This window comes from Camelus dromedarius, chromosome 20 (assembly GCF_036321535.1).
Source record: "Camelus dromedarius isolate mCamDro1 chromosome 20, mCamDro1.pat, whole genome shotgun sequence".
Lineage (NCBI taxonomy): Eukaryota > Metazoa > Chordata > Mammalia > Artiodactyla > Camelidae > Camelus > Camelus dromedarius.
Window position 1 is genome coordinate 8,794,222 of NC_087455.1, and position 19,042 is coordinate 8,813,263.

At 50.3% G+C, this 19,042-nt stretch overlaps 1 protein-coding gene across 4 annotated transcripts in view; it reads left to right on the forward strand.

Annotated features, from left to right (window-relative positions):
• Positions 1 to 689: 689 nt before the first annotated feature.
• The window catches only part of ASAP1 (ArfGAP with SH3 domain, ankyrin repeat and PH domain 1), a 313,187-nt gene continuing 294,834 nt past the window's right edge, over positions 690 to 19,042 (forward strand). For 2 of the 4 annotated variants that reach the window (XM_064476843.1, XM_064476844.1), the window contains exon 1: positions 690 to 807. The gene's annotated coding sequence lies outside the window, so the exon portion shown is untranslated. The remainder of the gene's footprint in view (positions 808 to 19,042) is intronic. The other 2 variants (XM_064476839.1, XM_064476840.1) reach the window with 2 other exon arrangements.

The window sequence follows — 19,042 nt, forward strand, 5'->3', positions numbered from 1 at the left end:
ACGGGGCAGTAAGAGGGGAGCTCAGGTAAAGTCATTTATGAAAAAAAAGACAAGCGGCCAGGAGATTGCAAATTCATCCCCTGCGGGATGGGAGAGAGGCCAAGGCCCTTTCCTGGTGTCTGGGGGCCTTAGAAAGGCACCTCCCAAGGCCAAGGTTTTATCGGGACAAATCCCACCCCTCCCAACTCTGGGCGAGGAAGGGTGTGGGGCCAAAGAGGGAGGACGCCCGACCCCCGCTCGGCTCGCACGCGGGAGTCCGGTGTCGGAGAGCCTGCCAGTGCCCTGCCCGGCGTCGGGCCCGCTGCGGCCCCCGCGCGGTGTGGGAGAGACGGCCTGCGCTCCGCGTGCGTGCCGGCGGGCCAAGGGTTAAGCGAGGCGGGAGCCCCCGGCGCGGGGCGGCCGCCGGGCCCGGAATGCTTAGTCAGGATTCCGATTTCCTGTCGAAGTGTTTGGATTTCCTGAAACCCGCGCCCTCCGCCGCGGAGCGGGATCGTCCGAGCCGCGCGCGTCGCTGCGGCCTCCTCCCCTCGGCACATGGTCGCCCGCCCCTTCCTGCGCCGCGCTCGGCTCCCGCGCCTCGCCCCGCCGCCGCCGCCGCCGCCGCCGCCGCGGGCGGGCACTCTGCACTCGGGCAGCCCCCGGCCCTCGCCTCCCGTCCCGCCGGCTGCTCCGGCCGCCGCCCGCTTTCCGCTCCGAGAGCCGCGATCCGCCGGCCGAGGGGAGCCGGGGCGCCGGCATCTGCGCCGCCGCTGGGGAGCCGGCGCCGAGCCCGCGATGGAATAATGCCCAGCGGCCCGCCCGGTCCCGGTGAGTTGCGGAGCGCCCGGACGGGCTCGGCGGGGCCGCGCGCGGTCGCCCCGGATCGTCGGTGCCCCCTGCCCGGGCCCCACGCGGAGAGGCGCCGGCCTGGGGCCCTGGGCGGGTCCCGGCTCTGTTCGCGGCGGGGTGCCGGGTGCGCAGAGAGGGTGTCGGGGCCGCTGGCTCCGCGGGGCCGGGGCTCGGCCGTCCGGGGTCGGGGGGATCTGCGCCCCCGAGGCGCGGGGGTGGGGCGGGTGGATCCAACCCGGGGATTCGTGCGCCCTCCGGGCGAGGGGCCGCGGCCCCGGCGATGCGGCGCCCCCCCGGCTGGAGGCGCGGGCGCTGGCCGCGGCATTGTCTCTCTGGCGCGGCCGAGGAAAGTTCCCCGCCGATCCTGGAACGGCCAGCCCGGCCCTCGCGGCCCCCTGCCCCGGCGGGGACTCGGCGCTGCAGGAAGGCCCCAGACCACTTGCTGAAAGCGAGCGAAACGAAAGGAGAATATTCCCACTCGGGGCTAGGGGTTTGTGCACGGGAAGACTGGGAAGTGGCGTGTGTTCTTCTACTTGTACCATTTTGGGACCTGCTGCTTTTTCTGAGAGCGACATGAAGTTTCAAAGAAAAAAGAAACTCGCTGGCGTCTGGTATTCTGCGATTTCATACATCCCGAGATTTCTTCTCGGGCATTCCTAAAGCGGTTTCCTTTAATAATTTATTTTTCCACCAGCGCAGGGGAATGCAGAGCCAACCTCAGACCGTCGTCAGCGTGACCCCAGCTTTACCTGCACTTATCAGAAAGAACAAGAACTACTGCCCCCCTCCCCGCGCTCCTCCATCCCTCGCTAGACTCGGTCAGGTTGTCTTGGCGTAACTGATTCTGGGATGACAGGGCATGGATGGCTGAGTAATGTTTGGTGATTTTAAAACGTAATTCAGTATTGAGGCCAGTTTTATGTCTCCATCAAACTTCAGCCCAAGGCCTTTCCGCTTTGTAATTGGAGGGTCACCTTAAAGCGAGAAGATTCAGGAAGCATCATATCTTAACAGTTTAGAAAGAAAAAAGATCTTCCGGAACAGTTGTTTCAGCCCCTTTTAGTGATAAAGATGAGGCCGGGAGCGGTCATGTGACTTATACAAAGTCACGTGGCCAGGCTCCAGACTCCCAGTCCAGTGCTCCATTCATTAATGTCAGTTTATGGTTTGTCAGCCACGAAACATTTGGAAATATGACTTCTTGGCATTATAACCTTCATGGTTTTAGTGCCTTCTCTTGTACTGTCTTATCTGTTATTGCTGCTATTTTCGAGATACGCAGTTATCTCAAGCTGCATATTTGGCGATAGTGTTAAAAAAAAAATTCCCTAACCTTTACTGTTCAGCCACCAAATGGATTTGAAATATAAAATGGGTGGCTTACTAAATAGGGAATTACTTTTCTCTATCCCATTCTTTTGTGAAAAATAGAAACTCTAGGGTCCAAAAAGGGGTAGTATCTTAGCACATAATGTACCGTGTGATGTTCTCTAGACTTGATTTCCAACCCTCCTGTATCTGGTGAGCCAGGCAGCCCATCTATTTTTCTTCTGATGAGAGCTCCGATGGCTAGCTTTTCATTTTTAGTATGTGATAATGTTGGAGAGAAAGGACTTTTTCGAAAGCTTGCCATTTGGTGAAGGAAACTGAAATTCTCTCTACCTCCCCACTCCTCACCAGCCACAGTGAACAAGATTTTTCAGAATCAGTCGAAGCCTTGCAGGCCCCAGAATGAATGTGTTAATTCAAATGGGGGCCTCCCTTACCCCTCCTGAGGACCCACGTCCCGGCAGGCATCTCCATGCTGCACCCAGGTGGCGGAAGTCTAGAGGAAGGAAGGGAATCTGTATTACCTAGAACAGCATTGTCCCTGCATTTTTCCCTCTGAGGTCTCAGTGGTATTTGACTGAATCTGGCTGCCCCATTCTCATTTTCTCTCCTGCGTTTCTTCTTCCCACTTCTCTCCCAGCTACTCTATCTGGCATGGGCTGGAGAACAAGTCTTTTCTATGAGATGCATGAATGATCCCCACATAAGCAAGTAGTGACAATGACAGCTAGCATTTATTGAGCACTTGCTGTATGCCCTAGACATGTTCCCTCCTAAGAAATCCCAAGGAGGAGAGGGAGCTCCTTTGGGAACGTTGCCTAGAAGGGACAGCACTTTTCAGATGCATCTGGAATTTGAGTCATTCTTTCATTTCTCTGGTACACGTTTACTGAGTGGCTCCCCTGTGGGAGGTGCCAGTCAGGCAAAGATAAATGGGGCCTGTATTCAAGGCCTTCTATTTCCAGTCTCGTCTTTCGGTGTCAGCCTCGCACTTTCTCTTTTAATTAGGCAATTCCCCAAGCAAGTACTGATGAAAATGATGATGCAAGACAAACCCGGCCCCCTCCTCATGAGGCTTGCATTCCACTGGAGGAGCTAGGCAAAAACAAAGAGGCAAGTAACTTTAGACAAATGAAAGGTTGTGTTTCTTGTCGTCAAGGAAACACACAAGGGATCAAAATGACGACCAACATGAAGTGCTGTGGGAGTTGGGGTGGACCTCGTTTGACCAGAGAAAGGCTCCCTGACACTGAAGAGTTGAGAAGGAACTGGCCAGGCAGAGAGGGTGTTCCAGGCAGAGGGGTCAGAATGTGCAAAATCCTCTATGCACGAAAGAGCTTGATTGGTTCCTGGGAGTGAGGGAGGTCGGGGGGGGGGCAGAGTGTAAGGGGGCAATGGGGAAAATTGCATAGGGTGAGGTTTTAGAGGGAGGCAGGGGCAGATCCCACCATCCTGGGGACAGTCCCCACTCCAGGTACAATGGGAAACTTTGATGCGTGTAGACTCAAGGGTAGAATTGGATTGACATTTTTTAGGAGATTACTTTTTAGTGCTTTAAATTTTTTTTTAATTAAAATATAGTTGACTTACAATGTTGTGTTAGTTTCTGGGCTACAACAAAGGGATTCAGTTATACATAGATATATATGTATATATGTATGTTCTTTTTCATATTCTTTTCCATTGTGGTTTATTACAGGATATTGAATGTAATTCCCAGTGCTATACAGTAGGACCTTGTTTATCTATTTTATATATAGTAGTTTGTATCTGCTAATCCCAAATTTACTGCTTTTTTAGAAAGAGTTGATCACAGAGGGTAAAGAGTGGAAGCAGGGAGACCAGTTAGGAGGCCATTGCAGTAATCTAGGAAAGAAGAGGGTGGCTTAGACCAAGGTGGAAGCAGTGAAGGTGGACGGAGGTGAGTGTAACCTGGTGGCTTTGATGCAATTTGGTGCTGGATTAAATGAGAGTGGGGCAGGGGGAAGGACTCAAGGATGACTCTTGGGTTGAACAGCTGGGTGTTGTTTGGGTAGACAGGGGAGACTAAAGAGGGAATGTGTGCCTAAAGAGTCCGGTTCCACATTGGCAGTGCTAAGCTTGAGATGTCTGCGAGGCATCCAGGTGGAGATTTCAAGCAGACACGAGAGCACGTGACTCAGGACCTCAGAGGAGTCCTAAGGACTAGGAGCATGAACGTGGAAATTATCACCCTGAAGCCAAGCCATCAAAATGCTTGCCAGGACATGTCCTGCCATTCGTCTCTCTGAGGGTCTGCTATATTTTTTCCTCTTGCCTGGAATGCCCTTCCCCTCTCCCAGGCTACTTCCTACTCATCTCGTTAAATATACCTGTATCTTTATCTCCTTGAAGATGCCTGTAGCTCCAACTTCCACTCTGAGATCCCAGTGTATACTGTCTTCATCATAGTGTTCAATTAAGTTAACCTTTTTATAGTATCTTACATGTATGAAAAATCTGGTGCAGGCCCTGCCATGTGGTAAGTGCTCAGCAAATGCTAGCTGCTATGATTATTATTATTACTAGGGAGTGATAGATAGGCATCTAAATAAAACTTATCTGAGGATAATCCTAGTGACAAGTGTTGTATTAGTTTCCTCTTGCAGCTGTAATAGATGACTACAAGCTTCATGGCTTATACAACCCAAACTTACTCTCTTACAGAGAGTGCTAGAGGTCAGAAGTCTCAAATAAGTGTCACTGAGCTAACATCAGGGTGTGGGCAGGACTCTGTTCCTTCTGAAGGCTCTAGGGGACAGCAGTGTTCCCTTGCCTTGTCCAGCTTCCAGAATTCTGCATTCCTTGGCTCGTGACCTTTTCCTCCATCTTCAAAGCCAGCAATGTTGGTCTTAGTCCTTCTCATGCTGCCATCTCTCTGGTTCTTCCCTCTTTTCCACTTTTTAAGGACCCTTTAGATTACATCAGGCCACCTGTATAATCTGGAATGACCTCCCTATTTTCAGGTCAACTGATTAGTAACCTTAATTCCATCTTCAGCCTTAGTTCCCCATTGCCGTGTAACCCATGTAGCCTGGCAGTCACAGTTCCTGGGAACCGGGACATGGACATCTTTGCAGGCTGGTAGGGGAAAATGTTTTGGTGGCTCTGGGGAGCGGCCCCGAGCCCAGTGGGGGAGGGAAGACCATGGAAATCCTCCCAGAGGTAGTGGTCCAGGGGTGGGAGTCAGTCTCTACTTGTAGCCTCACTGTCCTCCCAGATACTCACTCCCTCACTGAGCTTTATTCATTCCTTCATGCAAGCTCTTCTCTACGCCCAACTTTGCGTGAGGAGTTGGAGTTGAGGATTTGTTGCACTGTGCATCCTTCGGACTGTAGGCCAGACTGTTCACTTTCAACCTAGGGACCCTAATTTTTCTCACCCCACCTCATGAATAAATTAAATTCACCAACCCATGAATACCCTCCCCTAGCCCACCTACCCCGTACCCACTCCCAGGAAGGGGTCGAGACCGAGGGGTTGGTCCTCTCTTTAAAAGTCGGCTCTGGTTGATTTCCCAGCACAGCGTGAACCCCAACACATGTGCCTTTTGTACAACTAAAACCTTATTCGTGAGCCACAGCTAGTGTCCCCAGCCCCAGCCAGCCCTGTTCCTATAGCAGACCATTGGCCACGAGAGAGATCAAGAGAGAGCGTGTGGTTTGATCACAACAAATCCATCTGAATCATGAGGGGAAAAAATAACCCGAGGGTCCTGTCCTCTTTGTGGTGTGTGGCGGGCGACCACATCTTCTGAGAGTAAAGGAAACACACCACAATGTAATGTGTAGCCTTGTCACTGCGAGAGGGTGATTAAGACCAGATTTCGAACATCCTCTGTTATTTGGAGAAAATGGGCTCCTGTCCCAGATACTCGCCAGAATCTAAGACGGCTTCCCGAGACCTTCAGCACTTGGGGGGCCCCATCAGCGCTGCTGGCCGCCTGCGTGCCGGGCTGCAGAGAGCCCGAGGCCCCCTGCTGCCTGAGCTTCCCCTGCCAACCCCTTTGGTCCCCATCCCTTGGAAATGCCACCGACTAGCTGGTCTTGTAATATTTTTGGCGTTTCCTCTTCCTCTACTGCTCCAAGTCAGGAAATGCAAAAGTGCAGAGTTAGAAAAACAGAAAAGTGAGCAAGCAGTGTCTTTTTCCAACAGAGGGAGCCCAGGTGGAGTCTGGTTAGACTTGGGATAAAGAAGCGTGCGGGTCGGCGCTTCCCCCAGATGTGGCAGGGCTTCCGGAGAACCACAGCGGCGCCCATCGTCCCATCAGCCTGAGCAGAACGGGAAGGAGAGACTCAAGACGGCGCCTGCTCGTGGTTTCGGGGCATGGCTTGTCTTTCCCTCATCAGGGCTAATCATGAGTTTTCCCGCAAGGCTTCTGCCTTTATAAAACTCCGCCTGTGTGACAATTCTGTGTCATGATACCATTATCAGGATGCAGGATGCCTATTTTGTTGTAGTTTTGTGTTGAAATAATTATCCTTTCGAGTAGAAACGCCAGAAGGAATGCTCCAATAAAAGACCGTGGTATATACAGCTTGCCCTCGAATGGTTCAGAAAATAATTATGTGTATTTTCTGAATACATAAAAATCACATGTGAGTGAGAACAGAAGGAAAAAGCAAATGGAGTAAAATATTAACAATAGATGAACATGGGTAAAGGTGACATGTTCCTTGTAATATTCTTATTCTTAAAATGTCCAAATAAAAAGATTTTTGCAAATTGAAGGAAAAATAAAAAGAAAGAACAACTCCACTATCCCATTGGAATATGGCCCAGAAGGAGCCGGAAGGGTCTGGGGTCTGCTGCCGACCCCACCTTCCCGCCTGTCCTCACAAGTTCTGTACTGACCTGAAATAATTTAGGGCAACATCCTGCACAAGGACTCCAGAAATGGGAGCATTCTTACAGCTGTCCTGGGTGGAAATGTGTTTGCTCCAATGATTGCCTCCCCTTCAGACCGAGCATTTTGGGGGGGGGGACGGTGAGGGCTCTGGGGTCCTCCTCCTCTGGTCCCCTTGGGACCAGCACAAGGCAGTGGCAGGCGCTGAGCAGGGAGGCTCAGCCAAGTGCGTTGGCTTCTGGTGCTTGACTGTGTTGCCATGTTTGTTGAGTTTTTATTTCTAATGATGCTACATTTTACTTCTAGAAATTCTCTTTGGTTCTCTTTCAAATCATCCTGGCTTTTAATCCTGGGGTTTTATTCTCTCATCAGAGTTTCTTATTCTTATCTGATATCTTTGTTTGAAACACACAGACATTCTCTTTCAGATTGCCCCGTTTTGTCCATTTCGGAGGAGCCGATTCTCCCATTTCCTGTGTTTTCTGATTTGGGGGGTTGTTGTGGTTCACACCCCACCGCTCCTTGGTGGCCACAGTGGCTTTACAGAGCGAATTTATGCTCAGCCAAGGCTCCAAGGGTTTCCTGGGTCCTGGACATGTTCTTGTGGGAGCTACTGGGCCGAGACTTTTAACCCCAGTCCGGTTGTGTATGTTTGGGCTCTGCCTCCATACTGAGGGCTTCCAAGTCTGCACCGAAGCCTTTTTCTCCCCTGCCCAGACCCCGCGGCAGACACAGCTTTCTTGCGTCTCTCTGTGCTGGAGGGAGGAAGAGTCCAGGCCCACTTCCAGAGGAGGCGGGGATCCCGTGGGGGTCCCGGCTTCGCAGAGAGGTCTCAGCCCCCCTGCGGTTCTGCAGGCACCAAGAAGAAACCAGCCAGCGAATACATTCAGTCTTGTTCAGACTCGGAAAAGAAAGAACATTTACAAAAATGTAAAGATTGCCATTTCAAGAAAAACCTGAATGCTTACGAGAACAGTAGCAATCAGAAGGTTTGATTCAGGGCCGCTGGCACTGACTGAGCGCCCCCTTGTGTGTGTTCGCCCTGCGAGCTGGGGGGGGGGCCGAGTATGAGCTGGGCCTTAAAATGCCTTGTTCATCTTTGTAACTCCCAGAGCGGGAAGACGTAAGTGTTTAGGAAGAAAGGAGAAAAGAGTGGACTTATATGCATTGTGAAAGACAAACACCGATGCAGAAGGCAGAATAAGAATGGAAAAGAGCGCTGAATTGAGATGCAAGTTGACTAGTCATGTGACCTTTGCAAGCACTCACTTGTCCTCTCAGAACCTTCCTTCCTCACACGTGTCAAGGAGTGATAACTCCGTCCTGGACCCCCTTGCCCCCGTCAGCTTACAGTGAGGTCATGAACGTGGGAGGTGAGAGCTTACGAGGGTAAGGGGTCTTTCTTGTCCTCAGGGCCAAAGGATCGCGTGTCTTCCAGGGGCACCTTGCTCTGGAGGCACCCTCCGCCTCGTCTCCACCACTGTGGGCGCTGGGTTTTCCAGGGAAGAGCTGCAAGTGTGTCAGTTCCTCAAAGCTTGTGCAAACTAACAGGTGGTTCTTTGGCGTATGGGCAGTAGTTTGGCTCCGGGGTGGCTGAGTACCTCCTGTCTCATGTGATGTTCTTTCCCCTGGAAGTTGCCCCAGGACCTCACAAATGAGGGCTGAGCTGCAGCTGGGAGCCCTTGTGGGACGGAGTTTGTATTTTGCATTGTCTTAGGGATCTTTGATCCGCTCTACTCTGAGACTGCCCCTCTGGACCGCAGAACGCATGGTCTCTCTGGGGTCCGTCCTTTGGCCAGATCTCTGTTTCATGGCTGAGCTGATTTGGTGGGTGTAAGCGTTTGTCACGATGCAGCGGGAAAACCATTGGACTTGGAATCAATGATAGCTAATATTTACTATGTATTAATACATGTCAAGCACAATTGTGAACAGTTTTCCTCCATAAAGTCATTTAATCTTATAATAATCCTATGACAAAGGCGCTGTTTTTCTCCCCATTTTACACAGGAGGAAACTGAGACAGTCAGAGACTAACTTGCCCGAGGTTATATACCTCATAGGTGGCAAGATTTTAAGCAAGGTGGTCTCTGTTCAGTGCCCACTCTCCTAACCACGATGTGGTATTGCCTCTGAAGACTTGACTTTGAATTCCCTGCCCTAATTCCTCAAGTGGCCCTGGAAGATCCTGCCTGTAGCCTTGCTCTTGGTCTTTTGGAGCTTCAGTTTCCTCTTCTGTAAATTTTAAAAAGCTTGCAGGTTTTTTTTTTTAAGGTGTTAAAGAAAGCAATTTGTACAGAAAGTGGCTGAGTGAGGGGCACATCATTGTCTCTAAACAAAAGTGAGTGGGTTCCAAACGGGTAAGAGTTCTCATTTGCATGATCGGTAAGGGGAGGGAAAAAGAATTAATTCAATTTGAACAGTCTTCACTGCACAGACTTTTCCTGTGATTCCTGTTCTATGCTGGGCACCCAGGAGACAAAGATGAAAACTCAAGGTCCGTAGGCTAGAATACCTTACATCTGATTAGAAGAGAAAGATGTGGAACATAATTTTGAACTGATAACCATCGATAGGAAAATTACCCAAGAATAGCCATGAGTGTGCGGGGTTGGGGAGAGTCCAGTGGGGGTGGTCGGAGAAGGTCTGGGGATGAGATGCTCTATGAATTTGCTCTTCTAGGATGGGCAGGATTTCAGTAAGTGGAGAGAGTGGGAAAAGGTACCGAAGGCTGAGAGTAGCCAGATCACAGTCTTTGTGGTAGGGGTGTGCTGCGTATTTTTTTGGCGGTCTAAGGAAAACATTTGTTCAAGGGGAATGGCAAACTCTTGGTTAAAATACCACGGCATTTGGGGTTTCTCTCCGGAATGCAGTCATCTCTGCCATTTCCTATACCCCGCCCCCCCCAACTCCTGATCTAGAAAAGCAAACTGCGGTGTTGTTTATAGACCTTCCCGTAATAGCTTTTAGCGAGTTTCCTCTCCTAGGACAGTTACTTCCTCAGACCTAAAATAGAACCGCTGAAGGGTGGAGATGTGGGATATTTGCAGATTACACTCTGTTTAAAGGTATACTTTGGAGGCCAGTGGTGAGGTGTAGCAGACACTGTTGGTTCCTTACCCAGCACCTTTTCCCCTTCTGCCTTGCTGACAGAACGTTGATCTTCAGAAGTCCACCTTCCAGAGGCTTTAAGGAAGGTCGGTCCCAGCCCCAGGGTGAATCACTGGTCCTGTTCCCCTTGGCAGGGATTGGTTTAGACATGGACATGTGACACAGTGGCTATAAAATATGAAGGGAAATTTGCTGGGGGGATGGGGAAAGATTTTTCTCCATTTTAAAAGGAGACATTTAGAAAGAAATAGCCTCTCCTGCTCTGGACATAGTAGCAGTGTTGGCATGTGATGGTCAGTACTGTGGCAGCCATCTTGGGCCTATGAGGGGGCCTTGCTTAGGAAATACATGTTGAGTGTCTGAGCAGAAAGATGAAAGGAACCAGACACTGAACATCCTACCTGTTTTGAGTTGGCTTCCTGGTACTTGTAGCCTGCAAAACATCTTAACATCTTAATACACAATAGGATGGCCACCTGACATGACATCTTGGTGATTCTGGGTCCACTGCACCCTCCCTCAATCACCCTGTGCTAAGCTCATCACCCTGTTTAACATTACCACCAAATTGTACATGTTTATAGCTTTGCAGTCTCGCTGTTTTTTCCACCTGAATTGCTCTTTCCCTACCCTCTCCACCTACCAATGATCTAGCTACCTCTGTAAGGAATGGCTCAAATGCACCTTCTCTGTGAAGCCTTTCCTGATCCTTCCTGTTGTAATTCATTATTTTATTCTTTAATTACCCATAACATTGGTTGCCTCTCGTTCTTTATTGAGTCCCTCTGTGTGCCAGCTGTGGTGTTATACATTGCATCATCCTTGATGACCTGGGGCAGACCTTACAGCCAATTGTGAGCCATTGTGGTTTGTGTGTTCCCAGGGGAACAGAAGGTATCCCCAAGTGCTTATGAAGCGGTACCTGGCCCCACCCTGCAGGGAGGGTCAGAAAAGACTTTCTATGGGGTGTAATCCTTGAGCTGAATCTTAAATAATGAATAGGAATTAGCCAGAAAAAGAGCAAAGGGAAGAGAAGGAAATTCCAAGCGTAGGGAACCACCTTGGCAAGGACGTGGGTGGTGCAAATAGTGTGGTTTGTGCTGGGAACCAAATGACTCAACATCAGTGAACCTGATGTTTGAGATGGGATGCACGGAGTCTGGAGAGGAAGGCGGGAGCCACATCCTGAAGCTTGGATTTTATTTTGAGGCTGTTGAGGAGCCATTGAAGGCTTACAGCAGGGAGTGATGTGACACTTGCCCTTTAGGAAGATAGTTCTGGGTACCTGGGACTGAGTGGATTCGGTGGGTGAGGACCAGGACCGGAAGGAGGGAAGCCATTCAGGATGCTCTTGTAGGAGCTGGGAGCGAGTGGCCCAGGAGATGGAGAGGGGAGATAGGCAGGAGGTTTGGCCAGCTTGAGGACTGATCGGGGAGAGGAGGGAGAGGAGGGAGAACCATTGAGGGCAATGACTTTCCTGGCTTGTTTACAAGGCTGAGTCATGTTTGTGTCTCTCAAGACCGCAGCTTCTTCAGGCTTCGGTGCTACTGTTCTTTCCAGCCCTAGAGGCTCAGTGCCGGGCTTCAGTAGCGACGGGTGGAGAAGAAGGAAGTCTGTTGCTCTCTTCTTTCTTCTCTCCTTCCACAGCTTCAGCTCTTCTGTTCCTGTTAAAGTAGAACGGGAAGTGGAGCTGTGATGTGGTTTTCCTGGTATCCTTGAAGGTCTGAGCCTTGAGAAGAGGGAAGACTTTCTTACTGCCTGGGGCTCATTTCTTTTCATTTTATTTCAAGACTTACTGCCTTTCTTTCTTGCTCCTCCTCCAAATCAAACCAGTCCCACAGAAGCCTACCCCAGCATCTCCAGTCCAGCCTTTTCTGTGCAGCCCCACAGTTCCTGCCTCAAGCCAGGTTTCCTCAGGATCTCTCCAAAGCCATCTAACCTTCTCCTGACTCGCTGCCCTCCTCACACTCCATCCTCCAGGCTGCTGCCAGGGGAGTGTCCTTACAACCTCAGACTGGGGTCACCCTTCTGCTGAGCAGGCTTCAGTCCCCTGCTCCATTGTCTGGGCAGTAAGACGAGGAAGAAAGCAGCCTGGACTTTTCAGCTGCTCAGACCTGGGGGTCAGCCCTGGCTCTCAGTTTCCTTGCTGTGTGCCCACGGACAAGTCACTTAATTTGCTGAACCTACGCTTCTCTGTGAAGTGGGGAGGCGCTGTCTTACTGACTGATGGCTGTGAGGAAGTACATTAAAATGCTTGCCTGAAATTCACACCCACACCCCTACCACACACACGCACAACCCTACACACACGCGCACACACACACGCGCACACACAGGTTTTCTCTTTCCCCTGCATTCTCGCTCATCCCAGTGAGTCCTTAGTGCCCACCCCACGGTAGACCAGATGCTTAATTCATGTTTGCTGAATGAATTATTCCTTTGTTCTCTTGTAGCTGAGAATTGGATGGTCTCTTTTTTGGTAAATTTGAGAAACTCTTTCAAGCTGTTCTTTAAGGACCAGAATGAGTGGGGCCTGCAGCTCCGGGGAGCACACGTGGAGGAGGAAAGGGAAGTCAGAGCTGGAGCTGGTCTTCCTGATGCCCCACCCAACCTCTTCCCATTCCCTCCCACCCCCCGCCTTCCTGGGCAGTCAGGAGCCACCTACCCGGGCAGGTGGCTGGGGTCCAGGATGTACCATCCTGAGAAAGGTGGGGGTCCCTCCACTCAGCTGTAATAGACAACTGCAAATTCTAGAGTTTGCATAAGCAGGGCAGCAGAAATTAGTCAGTGAAGGATACATGCATTTTTCTGAAGGAATCTTAATGTACAAAACATGTGTACGTGTGGGGTGTTCCCATCCTGGAACAAGTTGGGAGTAGGTTGGGGTAAGTTGGGTTCAGCGATGATATTTTAAACTTTCCATTTGAAGGCAGTAACAGCGCTGAGCATTTGCAGATGGGAATCGTGTTGGGGCTGAAACAGAAGGTATGCAGAGGGTAGTCAAATCATCAGAAACAAAGCTTCTGTGGTGTAGACGACTGGCTGAGAGTTTGAATCCTGGATTTAGGTTGAGTCCTAACATAGCCCTTTAGTGGCTGACCTGGGGTGAGTTCCGAGCCCCTCTGAGCCTCAATTTTGCTACTTGTCAAGTGGAGAGAGTGAGACTTCTGTCTTACAGGGTTGTGGTGAGAACTCTAGTGGTACATGGAGAACAGTGCGAGCGTGCATGGCATGTGGTCACAGAAGAGGGATGTCAGCTGTCCTGACCAGGGTTGGTTGTGTCCTCCAGTGGAGGTGTGTTGAAGTCCTAACCCCTCGTACTTCAGAATATGACCTTATTTAAAAATATGGTATCTACAGTGTTAAGTTACAAAAAGGTCATTAGGGTGGGCCCTAATCCAATGTGACTGGGGTCCTTGTAAAAAGGGAAAATTTGGAGACAAAGACAGACGTGCACAGAGAGAAGACAATGTGAAGGCAGCCATGTGATTGGAATGATGTGTCTATAAGCCAAGGATTGCTGGCAACCACCACGGTCTGGGAAGAGGCCAGGAAAGATTCTCCCTAGAGACATCAGGGAGAGCATGGCCCTGCTGACACCCTGAGTTCAGTCTTGGAGCCTCCAGAACCATGAGAGAATAAATTTCTGTTGTTTTAAGCCACCTAGGTGTTGGTCCTTTGTTATGGCTGCCCTAGTAAACGATGGTGATGGTGATGATGGTGGTGATGGTGATGAGGATGATGATGGTGATGGTGATGGTGGTGATGGTGATAATGGTGGTGATGGCAGTGATGTTGGTGATGGTGATGAGGTTGATGGTGGTAATGGTGGTGGTGGTGGTGATGGTGATGACGGCGGTGATGGTGATAATGGTGGTGATGGTGATAATGGTGGTGATGGCAGTGATGTTGGTGATGTTGGTGATGGTGATGAGGTTGATGGTGGTAATGGTGGTGGTGGTGGTGATGGTGATGACGGTGGTGATGGTGAGGATGATGGTGATGATGGTGGTGATGGTGATGATGGTGATGCAGAAGCACCTTGAGTCTGGAGGAGTGAGAGGGACAGTGTTGGAAAGCCTTAATCCTGCACCAGGAAGGTGTGGCTCTGTGCTTTAGAAACATCTTCCCCCACTGGGGCTCAGCTACACCTCCCTCATCTCTGCCCTGTGTATTGGCCTCCCTGGGCGGTGCACTGAGAAGAAAGTCAAACCAGGGAGAATAAACACCAAGTTTAAAGGATGGAAAAGGAAACAGCCCAAGTCCTTTGGTGTTGTAGAGATGGGGTAGAACATAAACTTGAGCATGAGATAGTCCTGGGTCAGAATCCTGGAGGGGAACCCCAGCTCTGTCCCTTACTTGAGACCCTTGGGTGACTCATTTTCCCTGAGCCTCAGTTTCCCCACCTTTCCATTCACACTGCTGACACCCACTGCAGGGTGGAGAGTAAAATCTCATAGGACAAGGGTGTAGCTCCTGAGAGGCCCTGAATAAAATTCATTTCTTCTCCACATAACCTCGTTTGCACACGGGACTCTGGAAAAGGGCTGCATGAGGCTTGTAAAACCCAGTACTCAGGCAGAAAGAGAGTTGGCATCTGGAAAGGCCTGCACTTCATGGAGCAAATATGCCGTCACTATGGGTCCTGGGAGGAGGGGATGAGACCCGTGCCAGGGCTCCTGGGAGGCCTTGATAACTCTTATCGGCGGGAGGAACTGTGAGGTCCTCATTGCTCTCCAATTACTTAACATGTCGCAGAAAAGCAGGTAAAGGCTTCGTCATGGGTGGCTTAAAAATAGCCCTGGGCGCAGAGCAGCCAAGCTGTTTTCCCCAGGACCCCTTCAGCTGAAGCACCCCCTCCCCACCTACTCCTGCGCAGTGTGACTCTCGGCCCCTCTGGCCGCAGACCTGGGTGTTTATTCCACTTGTATTTATTTGTGTTTCCACTGTGTACCAGCGTTATTGGGGCGGAGGGCAGGGCAACAGCAGTGGACAATAGAGAAAAATCCCTGTCCTCATGGAGCTTACATTCAGGGAGACAGACAACAAACAGACATTTCCTGTATGGCTGTAAGATGGTGACAAGTGCTCAATGGAGAAAAGTTCACCAGAAAGGAGGCTGGGGAGTGCCAGGGGGTGTGCACTTTCAAATGGGGTGTTCATGGAGGCTCTCCTTGGAAAGGTGACATTTGAGCAAAGACCCAAAGGAGCTGAAGGAGTGAGCATGTGGCACTTTAGGGTAAAGCGTATCCTAGACAGAGGGAAGAGCCAGTGCAAAAGCCCTGGGGTAGCTGTGCATGTGACGTGTTCGAGGAGCCTCCAGGAGGCCAGGGTGGCTGGAGGGGCGTGAGCGGTGGGGGAGCCTTTGGTGAGGGGAAAAGGTGGTGGTGCGCATGCGGGTCATGCCTGACATTGTTGGGCACTGTGAGGACTTTTGTTTTTACTATGAGTAAGAAGGGAAGCTCTTGGAGGGTTCTGAGGAGAGGAGTGATCTGATCTTGGCTCACTTTTCCACCAGGATCCTGCTGTCTGCTGGGTGGAGAATGGGTTGAAGGGCAGGGAGGTGGTTGGGAGGCTGTTGCAGTCGTGCAGGCAGAAGGGCAAGGTGGCTTGGACCAGAGTGGGAGGAGCGATGGGATGCTTGGCTTCTGGATTTTCGGGTTTCCCCTCCCTGGCTCAGCTCATTCAAACCATCACCGAGCCCTGCTGCTTCCACCTTGTTCACCCCAGGGAGGTTGGGATGACTTTGGAGGTGCTGTCCGTCAAGTCCACTGGACTGTGAGCTCGTTGAGGACAGGGCTGCCCCACCTCTCTGAGGTGTCCCTAGCACCAGCCTAGTGCCTGGTGTGAGTGGTGGCCATTTATCGTGTTCATTATGTGGATGATGAGCCTGTCATTCCCTGGTCCCTAAGATGGGATTTGGAGCCATCTCGGGTGCTCCCAGTATCCCCCTGGGCTTACCCTTATCAAAACATGTGTCCCACTGACCTCGCATTGTCCCTTCTCCCTGCTGGTCTCTGAACTCCTAAGGCCAGCACTGTTTTGTCCAGTGTCATAAGTGTGGCACGAAGCTCGGGGCGGGCCAGGTGCTGAGGAAGTGCTCCTTGTGGGGGAGTGAAGGCCCCTGGTCCCTTTCATCACGGGCTCAGAGCAAGGTGTGACAGCCATTGTCAGTTCCCCTCCCAGGGGAATTAAACTGTTCAAAGGCTCCGAGCCTCCAGGGTGGCCCTCCGGCCTTCGGGAGGGAAAAGCAGACATCCAGGGAGAGGTGGAAAGGGCTGCTGTTTGACCCAAGGGCCCTGCAGTGATCTCCGGGGTTTGTCTACACGGCCCAGGCATGTGGGTAACAGTGTCAGGGGGCTGGGGTGTCTGACTGTCGAGGGACCAGCATCTTCCGGGGCTGGGAGACCCAGGCTGACTGGGACGGTGTAGCCAGAAGCTCTTTGGCTGGGCTTTGGCTGGGCTTTGCCTGGACAGACCGGAGCACGGGCAGTCCTGTGTGAGAACGTAACGAATCTCTCATTTCCCAGCTCACTCACAGGCATTCATTTTTTTTTAACCTCAAGGCCTTTCACGATTTCCTTTTTATTAATTTTTTAAAATTGTATTTTGGTAACAGCTTTATTGAGGTATAATTCACATACTATACAATCCCATTTAAAGTGTGGTTTTTAGGATATTCATGGGGTTGTACAAACCTGACTACAGCCAATTTTAGAACAATTTCGTCACCCCCGAAAGAGCCCCATGTGTACGCATTAGCAGTCACCCCTGCTTCCCCCAGTCCATATTTATGCCGCTCTCTAGTTTATGACAGTCTGATTTTTTTCAAATATGAACTTTTTAGTTTATTTTTTAAATGATCATGCTTATTTATTTATCTTATATTATTGAAGTATAGTCAGTTTCAATGTCATGTCCATTTCTGGTGTGCAGCACGTTTCAGTCATACATAGTTCGTTTTCATGACCCTCTGAGTCTTAATGACACAGTGCGTGACACCTAAAACTCAGCGATACTTACACAGGTGGATCTCTAGCCGCACAGTTACAAAATCATATAATTCTTTTCTTTTTTACTTTGATATCATTAACCAACCCTCTCATCATACAGATAGGAAAACTGAGGTCCAGAGAGGGGCAATTTTTTTTTTTTTTTACTGATTTTATTCATGCATTTTATTTCTAAAAACCAAAGTGCAAGGGAGGCTGAGCTGGTCACTACATGATGAACCAGCAGGACATTCTCACCTCAAATTAGAAAACCAGTCCTCGTCTGGAAAGTGCTTGTTCAGATCATATCAGTTTTTCTGTGTAATCATTCTGTCATCTGTTCCCGAACACTCGCTAGGCCGCCTGTGAGGGTCTGGAGCCGTGTTTCTCTTCTGCTTGTCTTTTGCACTTCCCTGTCCTCCCCCTCCGCTTCCTCTCCCCGTTTCCTCCTCCCCCTCCTCCCTATTCCAGACTCATCCATGCCCCTCACACTTCCCTCCTTGTTTCAGGCCCTACCTTTGCTCAGGTTGGTCCCTCTGCCTTGGATGCCTGTGACTTAATACCCTGAACTTGAGCATCTCCCCTTCCGGGAGTCCGTTCCTGACCAGCCTGATTCCTGGCAGAATTGACCACCTCCTTGTGATGCCCTCACTGTACCTTGTACCAGCTTTTGTCAAGGCATCTGTCCCCCTGACTATTTTGTGGCTTCCTGAGAGCAGATACTGTTATGCTGTTATTTTATTTGGAACCCATGGAATTTAGCACAGGGCCTGGCACAGAATAGTTGGAGTTTTTTGGGGTTTTTTTTTTGGAATTAGTGAAACCTTGCAGAATTCAATTTAGGGCGTTTCACACTAAAGGGAGTAGGATGGTGTATTAGCAACAGCATTAATTGCTACAGTGACAGATACAGGCGTACCTCGGAGATGTGGGTTCCATTCTAGACCAGCACAATAAAGCGACTGGCACAGTTAGGCGAGTCACACAATGTGTGTGGTTTCTCAGCACGTATAAGTGATGTTTACACTATCCTGTAGTCTATTAAGTGTGCAATAGCATTATGTCTAGAAAAAACTCATGTACGTACCTTAATTAAAAAATACTTTATTGCTAAAAATGCTAACCATCATCTGAGCCTCCACTGAGTCATAATCTTTTGCCATAGTAACACCAGAGGTCACCGATTGCAGATCACCATAACAAATGTCATAATAATGAAAAAGTTCAAAATACTGTGAGAATTACCAACATATTGACACAGAGACACAAAGTGAGAAAATGCCGTTGGAAAAACGGCACCCGTAGACTTAGGCGACACAGGGTTGCCACAAACCTCAATTTGTAAAATACACAAAATCTGCAAAGCACGATAAAGTGAGGCACAGTACACTGAGGTGTGCCTGTGGTCCCCACGAGGTTTAATGGCTCAGATACAAGAGGTGTTTTTTTTTTTTTCCCCACTTGTGGAAGTCCACAATGGGTATTTCTAGTTCCGTGGGTGTCTGTCTTCCACGTGGTGACTCAGAGATGTAGGCTTCTCCACCTTTGTGGCCCTGCTGCCCCCAGGGGCTTTGTCATTGCGTCCATTGGCGGGAGGGGTAAGTAATACAGAGGAGGCAAGCCCACTTCTTAAAAGCCTTGGCTTGAGACCCAGCAAACAACATTTCTAGCCTCTTTCCTTGGCTGGAGCTCTGCCACATGGCTGTGCCTGACCACGAGGGAGTCTGGGGAATGGAGCTCAGCTGTGTGCTTGGGAAGAGGAGAGGCAGGGTTCTGAGGAACACCCAGCAGTCTGCCGCATGTGGCCAGTGGGCGTCAAAACTCTGTCCCGTGATGCTCGGTTGAAAGAATGGGGAATGTTTGGCCTGAAGAGGCAAGATGCCTGAAAGGTGGGATTTGTGACCACAGATCATAGTTT